The sequence below is a fragment of the Ammospiza nelsoni genome, chromosome 8, assembly GCF_027579445.1.
Source record: "Ammospiza nelsoni isolate bAmmNel1 chromosome 8, bAmmNel1.pri, whole genome shotgun sequence".
NCBI classification, from domain to species: domain Eukaryota; kingdom Metazoa; phylum Chordata; class Aves; order Passeriformes; family Passerellidae; genus Ammospiza; species Ammospiza nelsoni.
The window spans coordinates 28,439,531-28,451,542 of NC_080640.1; the positions used below are offsets into that span (position 1 = coordinate 28,439,531).

The window sequence follows — 12,012 nt, forward strand, 5'->3', positions numbered from 1 at the left end:
CCTGTAGGAGCAACATGAGCTCCTGCTCTGTACGTGGTGGGGCCCAGGGGGAGGTGGACACCCCATGTTTGTGGCAGACTGGACCAGTGCCTGTCCAGCTGGGGCTGAAGAGGCAGAAAGATCAGCAAGGAAGGCCAGAGGGTTTCAAGTTTGTGCATTAAATTCAGGAAGTGCAGTGGAATTTATTTCCAGCCTAGAGATCTCAAAGCTTGGAGAAGACCAGCCTTGATGGGGTTTCTCTGATCTATTTCTTGTGTTCTCAGGCCTGGAAATTTGTGTGATCACACAAATCCATGCAAAATCAGCATAATGGTCCAGTATCTCATAGAAGTAGCTCATATACAGTGCCTAGCCTGTAGGGTACTAAGACTTCTAGGTAGATGAAAGATCTTGTCTTTATGTTTTACAGAATTATTCTCTCTGTCAAAGAGAAATTGGACAGGAAGGAGTAGAGTATTGATAACACAGTTTATGCTTTTAAATATTTATAGTGTAGGGAAAGGATTGGTTGAGATTTTATTTTCTAGTTTCGAAATAATTTTTCTCCTCACACTAACAACTCACTTTTTTCTTCTCAAACATTATTTTTTGCCTCAGTTATATTTCTCTGTGGCACCTTGGCATGGTCTTGAGGAATGTTAGACACTGGCCAGTTTGAGTCTTTAGAAATAGTGGAGCATTAAAGAAAATGTTGTAGCATCAAGCCCTGAATGAGAATATTTATCACAGTAACATCATGCTGTCCTATTTCTCTGATACCAGCAAATTTCCACATTCCTACAAGAGTCAGGGTATTAGGATAAGGACAGTAGCTGGTGTACAGAAAGCCCAGCCTCTCTGGCCTATTTGACACTGGGCAATCATGGATTTCCTCCAGAGCTGTTGAGAGCACTGTGGACAAGCCTGTGTTTATACTCCTGCAGTACAATGTGAGCAGTGGCACAGAAATGCTGCTGGGCTCCTGCCAAAGGGCCACACAAAGGCAGCCAGATCATCTCCCTGCAATGCAAATGCGATGACAGTGGCAGCAGGGGAAGCCAGGCTGTGCAGCCACCTCCTCCTCTCCCTTGCTCAGCCTCCCCAGCTCTGGTACTGGGAGGTTACCAGGAGTGCTGCCTGCAAAGGGATTTAGGTAGGCACAGTGCCTTCAGAGCTCACAGGTCATGCCCATCTGCCTTTGGGACAGGAACAGTAATATCCCAGATCCTTACTGACCCTTCCTTTCAGGTGTCTTTGGAGTCTGGCAGGTGGCCAGAGTGGGCAGGACCATTCCCTCATGAGGCCCCAACACAAGTTTGAACAAAACCTCTCTTCTCTGAGTCCAAACTAGGGGCTGGCAGGAGCAGGGGGAGGAGCAGCAGCAGGGCAGCGCGGAGCCCTCGGTGACGGGAAGGGCCCAGGAGAAGTTTCCATCTCCAGCTGGAGTGAGTGACGGCAGCTCCCCCAGCCAGGATCCCACGGGCACCCTGAGCACGAGGTACAGCCCTGCTGGGGCACTGCGAGACAGGTGAGCAGCTGAGAAAGGAACAGGCTAAAGAGAGCAGAGAAACTGGGATGGAGGGGCTTGGAAGAACCTGACCCACTGCCTGAAGGGAAAATAAGATTCAATGGGATGCTCATATATGCAGAAGCTAGGGAGTGCTGGTCCTATGGGGAGCAGAAGCAGAATTTACTGTACAACTAAGGGTTTGATGCAATCCTGAGTATGCAGTGACTGAGGGACTTGAGTGGGAATACCCATGTTATGAAGACAACTACGATATGTATTTTTTTTCAGATACATGACTTAAATTTATTTTGTCTGATTCCCACTTATCTCCAGAATTTATCAACATACAATTGTATTTTCTACATTATTGATCTTCTCCCAAGCCATGAAGTCAGAAAGCTCTCTAAAACCAACTTTCAAAATCAGAAATATCTCTTCCTGAAATCAGCAAATAAGGGATTCACTGCATCCCAGTCCATCAGGTTTCCCATCTGTTCAAAAGAATATGGCTGTTTCCATGAAATGCATACTTTTCAATATTTATTTTTGGAAGAGGGGAGAACATGTATGTGATTTGGAAATAAGATGTAAGAGATGGTGCCCTCTTCTGAAGGGATGGTTAGACCTGCTCTTTGGTATTTGTACAAAGCTCAAATATGGTTTGTTTTCTTGGACTTGAATGTCTTTGGATCACGGGTGCTCTAGGATAAAGATTTACTTGTTTGCTTGTTTGTTTGTTTGTTGCTTGTTTTCTGAGTGGAAGTTCATATTTTTATTTATATATGTGCAAAATGCTCTGTTCTACAAGGAGGGATGTCAGACACCTATTTTAAGAAATAGGTGCTTTTACTCTGCAGCTGAAGTGGTTTTGCTTAAAGTTCCCTTAGCATTCAAAACCCCACCAGAAACTATAAAACAAATAGTTTTATAGTCTACTTGGCTTTATAAATTTCATAAATATAACCTTCCATTTTCATGTATCTCACATGGGTCAGCATGCTTGGATTTACTGGGTTTTTTCCTTCATTTTAATTCTTATTGGAAAATTAGTTATGTGGAGTATTAAGTCCCAGCTGTCTTTAATTTGATACAAGATTATTTACTGCTTGATTAAGAAACTTAAGAAACATAGACACTTTAAGAAACCAGGGTCTCTGTTCATGGCAGAATACTCTCTATGCAAAATGCAGTATTTCCCCAGTGGTATTTGTCCCAAGACTTGTTTGGTGTTTGGAAGGCAGGCTGAGGACAGCTGGCCAGCACAGCCATGGCTGCAGCCTTATCTTGTCGTTATCAAACACACAAACCACGCAGCAGCATCCACAGGACAGATGTCCACCCAGGGACTGGCTGCAAGCCAGGCCTAACTCAGCAGGTAGGATCTGCTCAAAAAGAGCTTTCTGAGCTGGAGCAGCAGCCATGGAGATGGATCTCAGCCCCCTTTGGGCAAAGAGTGAGTGCACAAATTCCTGCTCTTCTTGGGGCGCTGGAACACCACAGGAGAGAGCAGGTATGAGATTCATCCCTCAATTTCAGTGCTGTCCCACCAGTCCAGTGATGGCAGCATGAGGCTGCTCTTCCACCTCTTGGGTAAATACAGATGAGGCAACAACACAATACAGCCTTGCTCTTCAACTGGAAGAGGTGACTTTGCAGAGTGCTCAGGTTCCCCACTCCTCTGTCCCTTTTGGAGAAGATCCAGACCCATCCCTGTGAGCTCTTCACTGCTCTGTGATGGGCTGACCCCATGCTGGCAGGAAAAAATTATACTCACCTCTGCCTTAGCCTTTCTTGGCCACCTGCTGCTAAAATCAGCCTGCTGATGTCTCACTTTCCAGAGCAACATTTCAGGATCTTCATTTCCATTTAGAGGGTGCTATTTTATGCTTGGGTTTTGCTGTGAGGCAGTGTTGCTGTTTGATATCTCTCTACAACTATAAATTTCAAGTTTTTAGGCTTGAGAGATAGGGTGGAGAAAGTATCTTCCCTTTTTGTGTGTTTATGCCAATAACTGTGAATGTAAATAGCTGCATTAATGAGGCTTGTTGAAAGTGTTTTATTAGGAAATGTGAAAGTCACTAGCTTTTCAGTAAGAAAGTGTAAATGGCCCTTCTTATATTTGCATGTGAAACTATCAAACTCAATTTCCTATGCATACAAGAGCATTTTTGTCCATCATAGTACCCAAAGCACTTTAGTAAGGCATTATGTCATTTCAGTTTGAAGTAGCACTGTCATTTAATACTGTCTTTTTTCCTACACCACCTTACATTCCCAAATCCTTTCATAAAAGACAGTCTATTGCTTATGCCAATGTAAAAATAAATGCATGGGTGATGTTCTGTGGGTAGAATCCTCATTTTGTTGGCTGGTTGGAGAGTGAATAGGCATCATTAAAACTGAATGGAAAATTTTCTCTACCTGTGTAGCCAGTTGATTTTACAAATGATTTGCTTGGACACTTTGTTACATAGTATATATTTTGAATTTTCTACAGCTCTGTTTGTTTTACTTGTATCTATAAATCAAGATTTTTGAGTCTTCACAGGTAAAAATTCTTTAAAATCTCAATGGGTTTGATTCTTCAGAATGATGATGTTTCAGTTGCTGATGTCAAGATAAATTTTTATTATAGAGAAATTTCTTCTAAGGGAATGCAGCTGTGGGATTTACTCAGAATTAATAGTTGTGTAGGGATGACAGAAGAGTAGCAGTGGTGGACAGAGGCAGGGGAAGAAGGGTTTTGAAGAGGTGGAGAAAGGGAGGGGCACACTCCTCACAGAGATAAATGTCATGGCAAAATGAAAACAAAACATGACTAGAGGACAGAACCCTAACACCAGGTTTTTTCCCTATTAAAAGAATTTAGTGAATCATTGTTAAGTGTTGTAGAAAATCCACAGGAGGAAACCTCATGGCAAGAAATATCTGTAGAAAAATACCCCAAAAGCGTCTAGTGCCATTTTTATCTATAGTATCATTTTTGCTGTTTAACTGCAATAGTTACAAGTTCATGTGTAACAGAAACAATTTCCTTGGTCCTAAAATAATAATTTTAATGTCCTTCCTATTTCTAACAGAAAATAAAAAAAAAAAAGCTGGAAATAACTTAAGTGCCTTTGTGGATGCACAAATACATAATACAGAATCCAAGTCACTTAGTAACAAAAATAGTCACATGCACTGGACAACAGGCCTGTGTATTTTTCCTTAAGGCCTGAATCAGCTGAGAAAAAGTGCCATGTTGAGCATTACACTGTTTTTCTCCAGATAATTCAATGTGTGAATTATTACATTATTATTTCACTGCTTCCCTATACACTTCATTTCAAGAAAGCAATTTTATGTCTACAGTATTTAAGCACACATGAAGGCCTGCTGAGATTTGTTAGGATTACACTTAAAATCCTGCCATAGATACAGAGAATACTCAGCTTCTTCCTCCAAAAGGCTAGTCACATCTTCACATATGGGGAGATATTTATTGAGTGCAACGTTAACAGCTACCATATTGCTGTACTCCCACGTTGACACAAATGTTGGCAAAAGCTACTGTGCCAGCTGCCCACTTTACACACTCTAGTGGCACCTTTTCTCCTCCTCGAATCCACAAATTGCCATTATCATCCAATTAATGCTCAAACAGTGATATTTTTGCTGCCTCACATGTTTCTTAGAATATAAAGATGGATAGGCAGGAGTCTGTACACCAGAACAAACCCAGCAGCTAAGACTTGTTTGTTGCCAGAAAATACCCTGGAGTCCTCTGTGGGAATAATATTATAGAGAACCAAGGATTAGTGTAGAGATTGAGGAGATTAAAGCTTAATTAAAATGAGCACTTGTGCACAGAACATAGAGCAGACAGCCATTGTTTTAGTTGTAGTGGAGCAGGTCTCCCTGCAGCTGCCCAGCTCATCCCTCCCATCCTGCCCAAGGGGATGGGTTCCTGCAGTGGCTGCTGGAGGACACATTGTTTAGGGCACTACAGAGACACACCAGGCTCCTCCAGCCATGGGGCTGCTTTGCAACAAGATGAGGTGACTTCCATAATCAGCATTTGTACCTAAACTGCACACAAGGCTTTTGCCCTTCTGTTCATGGACTGTGCTGCTCCAGCCCATGATGGTCTGTTCACTAACAAGACAAAGCATGGGAGCTGCATTTCCCTCCTGAGTGCACAGAACTGGAGGTGAGGATCATTTCTAATAAATTTTCATCTTCAGATGTATTTATTTCAGATCTAAGATAATCTCTGCCTGCTTGCCTCCAAAATATGCTGCAAGGGTATATTCAAAACTTAAATTTGTGTCCCTTTTTACTCCTAAGGATGTTGACACAATTTTCTAATGGAGTTATATTTCTCACATTTAAAAACCAAATAAATCAACCTAATTTAGAGCATATAATTTCTGTGATTGCATAGTAATTTTTCCCTGTTCCTAAGGGATTTTGTATTCCTCAGACTTGTGATGAATAGGAAACATATAAAGATCATACTGTAGTTTACTAATCATCAAAATGTGAGGAAAAAAGCTTCAGCTCTTTATGTGCATTCTTTCAGAATTTAATGATCATTTCAAATACTTTGAAATAGAAACACAGAATACAAAAATATATCTAAATCGTGTATCAGCATCTTTCTAAAATGCCACCAGTACCATTCTTATGTGGAGTTTGGGTATAGTGTCTAAAGGAGTTCTTCAGGAGTGTCACTCTTTGAATGCTTTCAGAACTCCTGATGTTGTAATCTACTGTTATCCAGTATTTTATTACTCTCAGTAGGACATTTACTGGAGAGATGAAACCTGAGCAGGGCACAATTAATCCTTTCAGCAGCTCCTATTGGGTACTCATGGCTATGTGGAACTATTTACTTTTGAGTGGAGCCCTGGAGGATCTCTGTATTGTCAACATTCCCTTCTGACCTAATCTGTGTTTTGGTGTCATGTTATTATAGGGACATATTTGTTAGCTTAGAAGAAATGTATAGAAACAGATATCAACATGTACATCTCTTAAAGCAGAAGGGCTTCTGCTGCTCAGACTCTCTCATAACTTCATTCCTTGAGTTTATTCTGGGTTTGCTGCACTAAAAGCATTCATCCAGATAATCACCAAATTATTTGTTTATAGCTTCAGGGCATATTGTTTTTTAATTACTTGAGGTGGTGTCATAACAGGTATAAAGTAGTATTGGTTGTTGTTATTATTAGTATCATCATTATTGTTGAAATACAGTGCCATCAAATTCCAGATCTATTTATAGAATGTTTTCCTGTGAGAATCCTTTTTTTACTTATCCACCGAGTGTATTTGAGCTGAATCTCTCTGTTTCATCTCTTGTGTTGGAGTCAGTGAACTTCCTTTGTGCTGTCACTCTGAGAAGAAAGAACATAATCTCTGTCTTAGGTGACTTCATAGGAGATTCATCTTTATGGTTTTCCTTACCCTCTATTACTTGGAAAATATTTAGGTGTTATATATAAATAAAGAATAATTATATTGTGTATGCTATGTCATTAGATGAATGAATTTAAAAGACAACTTGGCAAAAGAGGTTTGAGAGGAGAAGTAGAACTATGACCTCAGTGCAAAAGGAAAAGCAAAAACTTGGCAGAACCAGAGAAAAAAAATCTTCCTTCAGAATTTTAGTAAGCACTATTAGTAAATTTTAAAGTAATAGTGTATGCTGGGGTATGTGCATAGGAGCACTGAGAAAGCTCAGCTATCTGGTGACCACCAAATGACACTGCTCTGCAGCCACTGCCTCCAACACAAACAGCCCAGCTCCATCTGGGGAGGCCTCCTGGAGCAATCAGTCACATACAGAACACAGCAGTTATAAATAAGGTCTGCACTTGATATACATTCAGTGGTTTCTGCAACTAAGCTGTATTTGTGTCCAAAACAAATATTTGGATGACTTAATATCTCCCTCCTGGGAGTGGAGGAAAAAAGAGTGCACATTGTCAGCACAGGTCGAGAAATAAGTGAAACTCAGAGTTGTATGCCTGGATGCATTTTGTCTTCTGAATCAAAGCATTGCCACCCTGCACAACCTTCTGAGAGCTGTTGGTGCCTTAGGCTTAAGTACCTAATGTCACAATGAATGAAGAGAGCCAGACAGCCAACTTACTGCTTAGCATGGAAAACAACACAGCAACTGGAAGGAGGAGCAGCACTGGAAGAACCTTATGAAAATTGCAGAAATAGTTTATAGAAAATTGTTAATAGGAAAGATAGATTTGAGAAAAAAGTTAGCTTCTTGAAATTCCCCGGGCTCTGTGTTTCTGTGTGATGAGAGCAAAATAGTTTTTAAACATATTGGGGTTTAGCTTTGGTTTTGTTTGTGCTATCATTGTCTGCCTCACAAAGAACACTTCTTTTAGAAATTGCAGATAAGCATGTTACACTATGATTTAGTTACCAGCTCTCCAGAACTACCTTGAGGAGTCTGTCTAAAGAATGATGAACTTGGATGCCAGTGTAGCACCTGTGAGAGACATGAGCAGGTTCTCTTGGTGGGCACAGCCCAGCAAAGCAGACTTGCAGCCCTGGTGTGTGCAGTGACAGCACAGAGCAGCAGGGACAGAGCCCAGTGGGGCCCGTGCCATCAGCCACCGTGCTCACAGGGCTGCTCTCATTTACTGCTCTCATTCAATAACAAGCACAGGAAACTCTCAGTTTTTAAACTGACTGGATCTAGAGATTATCAGTGGGTCATTACTCCTTTTCCACCATGAAACAAAAATATGCAATAAATTTTCCCCTAGTCTGGAGTCTTTTTCTTCCTTACTCTCTCTCTTTTTGGACATTTTCTCTACCAGAGCCATTCTGCAGGGTATCAGAGAAGATGGCTGCATCTATGGTATTAGGATTTTTTATGTCTGTGGTTTTTTATTGTGAAGTCAATGTTAGGATCTTTAACAATTTTTTCCTAGAGTTCAGTCTTCATCTTACTGCCAAGAAAATGTACCTCAACCAAGATTTTGCATTTTAAGGAAAAAACAGAAACAGAAAAGCAAAATGAAAAGTTTTTGATAAAATATGCATGCTTAGGCTGTGTTTTCCATTTGAGAGACTGATCAGGTCCAGCAGGGAAAACATTTTAATATTAAACAATTTCAGAATTACCACTTTTAGAATAGGACAAAACCCTCTGTGGATAAGGCCTTTTGTTTATATCTAGTGCATCAATGGGGAAGAGATGAAATTTCATTAGTTGCCTCTGTCTTTTAGGAATCCACTCTTAACCAATGCATTATTCCAAATCCTTCACTGAATAATTTGCATAATGATTGCACTGGCTATGAGTCTCATCACCAGCATATTTGTTCATTAGAATGCATATGAAGGACAAACAGAGCTAAACTGAATTCATTTAAAAGTTTGAGCAAATGCTGGTGGAGGGTTTTTCCAGTATTTCCTCAGCTCTCTTAAGAACTCATACAACTCTCATCTAAAAGCAATGAAAAACTTCCATCTCCTGAGTTCTGTAAATCTGTGAGCCCTCTATCCCTCATGCTCAGAGGACAGGGCAGACCTTCTCCTGTTCGTGACCTTTTTTCCGTAGACATGAAATTTCTCACATTATGCAAACAGCCCCCACCCGTGAACATTGTTCATCTCTTTGGCATTTTCAGGTCCTGCATGTGTTGGCCCTTTGCCCTTGTATCTGAGCACAGTGTTCTAAAGCTTGCAGTATGCCACATGATACAGCAAAGAAAGATAAAGGAAGGAACAGAGCAGACAGTAATCAATAGGAATGAAAAGGACAAAAGAGCCTCTCAGCATTTTCCACCCATTCTGCTACTTTCACTTTTTTTCCATTCTCTTTATCTTGTTTTGGTTTTTTACGTTCCTCACTCTCTTCCACCAAGATTTTAAACAATTTAAGCCAGTCCCTCTGTCTTTACTACAAGCATAAGTTATGAGGAATGAGCAAAAGGAGCTACAAGCAACACACAGCAGGAGTTGCTAATGCTGCACATGAAGAGACTGAATGGAATATCATGGCTTGAAATCATAAATCAGCATGCAAAAAGTCTCAAAATGTGTGTTTCACCATGAGGTAGCTGGTTAGGAAGTGCAACATGGTTTTCTCCAACCTAAACCTAGGAACAATCCATTCACAATCTCTAAGCTCCAGTTTTGAAACTTTTTTGTTCAGTTTTGTTGATTTTTACTTAGATTAAAATTGACTTGCTTAGTTACCTCACATATTATTCACTGAACATCTGATTAGTAAGTACCACATAGTGGCCTAACACACAAGGTTCTATGGTGATGTGCAACTCTTATTTAAGTTTCTTGTATATATAAGAGGGTGAACTTTATTTCTGTTGGCTTTTTATTAGCTTGGAATAGTCAGAAAATACTTTCAAGATGTTGAGCTCCAGATCCACTGCTGTTTTGATGTTCAAATTCTGCACTTCACGTGTTTTCTTTCTCAGTCCTTACGTAAGAAGATTACACAAGAGAAGACTGTAATCTCCAAAATCATTCACCATATTAAACAGCAGCTACCACCAGTGGATCTTTATCATCAGCCTGGAGCAGAAAGGAGACACGTGGCTGTACATATGGAAACTGGTCATTTACAGTACTCATCAATGTGTGCTGCCAGTCGTGGGCAGATGTCATCAACAGTCATTACTCAGCTCTGAAAATAGAACCAAACTTGACCTGGACAGGTCCTCAAACAATTGATAAACTGCCTCTGAACAATGGAAATATGTGGAGTCCACTCTTTCCAGCAGCCTCTTGCTGCTCAGTCATCCTGCAGACCCAGTGCTGTGGCAGGGTGGGGAGGGGACACTCAGTCAGGATGTGCACGGCAAGAAGATGTCTCTTGACTCCTCAGAGTTAGAGTTTCTCTATAGACAAGGAGAGGAGTATCACTACCATGTCCTGGCTGGTGTCTGGAAATGACAAGTTTTATTTGCCCATTGCAGTTTTTCCTTTTTTTTCTTTTCCCTGAGAACCACTGGTAAGCTTAGTGAGTAGGAGAAAGCACTTTGGGAAAAAAAAAGGGCAAAGTGATTTTAAGAGTGGGATCTTAACATTTAAGAGTGCAGAGCCAAGAGCCAGACTTGATGATCCTTGTGAGTCCCTGCCAGCTCAGCATTTTCTGTGACTCTGTGAGAGCACCTCTGCCCTGTGTTTACATCTTTGTCTGTCCAGGCACTGTGCTATGCCCTAGGAAGGGAAGGAACAGCATCAGGATGCAGAGGGGTTCCTGTGCCTCCACCTTGCTCACTTTCCCAGACTGTGTGAACTCTGCATGGAGAGCTGGTGCCATGGCCCTGACAGCACTCCCTCAATTCCTGTGTTGTGTGGAAAGGGACAAGCAGCCATGGTCTCACATTCACACACTTTCCTAAACCTGGCTTCCTCTGCTTAGCTCCCACGACAGGATAAAGAGTATGGGGGAGTTCCTTCCCCCTCCCTTCCCTGCCCTCAGCCAAGGCTTGAGAGGAACACTGGCTTCTGGTTTCCTTGGAGCAGGGCTGGCGAGCACAGGCTGTTACAGAGCACACACACAGTCCTTGGCAGCACCAGTGGTCAGCTGCCCCCGTGCTCCTGTTTGCTTGCTGGCATGTGGCAGAGGGCATGAGAGAGAGGAAAGCAGTGCTGCACTTCTGAGATGAGCTCTAGCAAGTGCTGTGTGCCTGCAGCTCCAGCCAGCCTGCCAGGGCTTGTCTGCTTGTTAGTTAGCAGGTAGAACATTACAAGTGACTTGCACTTAGCTGCTCCCCTGTGCCAGCCCCTCTGATCTCCAGCAGGACTGGAGACATGATTGAAGGCACCAAGAAATGTGTTACTTAGCCTTTGTGGAAGTGCACAGCCAGTGTTTGTGCGTTATCTTTGAAACACAAAAGTGCTTTGTAAAGGCTACCAATACTGCTACATGTAATGACAGCAAAAATAATTTTTAACGTGTCTCTGGCAGAATGAAAATCTGATTGTCAGAAATAGCCACCAGCCCTCCCCCAATAAAGCAGGAGGAGCATCTCTTTGCTCCTCCTTTAGTCTCTAGAAGGCTGTGTGCATAGGGGCTTTTATGTTTGTCTATGTCCCAAAACAAAGAGGACACCACAGCAATAATCTTTTGGTGACAGAAATGACTGAATCAAACTTTTTTATGCGCTATACAGCAGAACATGTTATGCTGTATCTGTGCAGGCAGTGATCTCTTTATTTAGCAGAAGTTGCAGCAACAAATTTTTCTGACTATGGGTTTTGTTTTTATCCTTTTCCAAGCATTTTTCCTTTTGATTGTTCTTGAAGTTGTGATATGAGATCAGGAAAGCTTAAGAGCTTAAGTGACTTCTTAGAGTACCATCATTTCAAGATGAATAAGCATTCATGAAGACAGCCTGTGGGAAGTGAATTGATGTAATATTTGAATGCCCTGACTTTATAATTCATACAAAACTCTCTCTGCAGGAGTGTGCCCAGTGCTGAAAACTTTGCCTTAGGGTTCAGCTGGATCAAGCAGTAATAAGACTCCATCAGTA

At 41.5% G+C, this 12,012-nt stretch overlaps 1 protein-coding gene across 1 annotated transcript in view; it reads left to right on the forward strand.

Moving 5' to 3' along the window:
- The first annotated feature begins 1,378 nt into the window (after positions 1-1,378).
- PHYHIPL (phytanoyl-CoA 2-hydroxylase interacting protein like) overlaps positions 1,379-12,012 on the forward strand; it is a 56,890-nt gene continuing 46,256 nt past the window's right edge. Inside the window, exon 1 of the mRNA XM_059476915.1 lies at positions 1,379-1,507. The gene's annotated coding sequence lies outside the window, so the exon portion shown is untranslated. The remainder of the gene's footprint in view (positions 1,508-12,012) is intronic.